We start from the raw sequence: 775 nt of genomic DNA, 5'->3' as shown, positions 1-775 counted from the left end.
AAAAGAAAAGAAAAAAAAGAACAAGAAGAAAAAAAGCACTCTATAGTATTAAACCCAGAGGAATTCTTGAGGTTACTTGTTGCTGAAAAGTCATTGAGTTTGTCTTTTATTGATTTTATTTTTCCTCTTCTTATATTAAAGATGTTTTAAAATTATGTTTATGTGCATGAGTATGCACAGGTAAGTGGAGGTAGCTGTGAAGGCCAAAGATGCCAGCTCCCCTGGAGTTGGAGTTACAGGAGATTGTGAACTGCCTAATATAGGTGCCAGGAATTGAACTCTGGTCCTCTGGGAAAGGAGTGTGCACTCTTAACCACTGAGCCATCTTCCAACCCCTATTTACCTTTGATAACTATACAAACTCAAACTTTGCTTCAGTGACAAGGGAGAGGAAGCCAGCTAAGACCCGACAGCACATGCTTTCCCCTAAGGAGGAGCCAATCTTGGTCCAGGAGCAGGTTTCTCTTACTCAGACTTCATCAGNGGCCTTGGTGAGTATTCCCCAGCCTCCCTGAAGATGAGATCTCATAGCCTACACATAGTAGCCACTTTAGGTCCAGCTCAGTGAGTTCTCAGTACGTGTGTCTGAAGAGGGTTGCACGTAGGCTGGAATTCCTGCCTCTGGTCAACACCACCTGCCNTGCACCCTGCAGGTGGAGGGTGTTTACATGATGTCTGGGCATTGCTGGTGGCTCTAGACCAGTAGTTCTCAACCTTTCCTTTAACAAAGTTCCTCATGTTATGGTGACCCCCAACCATAAGGTTATTTTGTTAT

The 775-nt window shown here is 44.0% G+C and overlaps 1 protein-coding gene across 1 annotated transcript in view; it reads right to left on the bottom strand.

Moving 5' to 3' along the window:
* The window catches only part of F10 (coagulation factor X), a 20,371-nt gene that overhangs the window by 3,731 nt on the left and 15,865 nt on the right, over positions 1 to 775 (bottom strand). The gene's annotated exons all lie outside the window — the stretch shown is intronic.

This window comes from Mus caroli, chromosome 8, assembly GCF_900094665.2.
Source record: "Mus caroli chromosome 8, CAROLI_EIJ_v1.1, whole genome shotgun sequence".
Classification (NCBI taxonomy): domain Eukaryota; kingdom Metazoa; phylum Chordata; class Mammalia; order Rodentia; family Muridae; genus Mus; species Mus caroli.
This window is presented reverse-complemented; position numbering and strand designations above follow the sequence as displayed.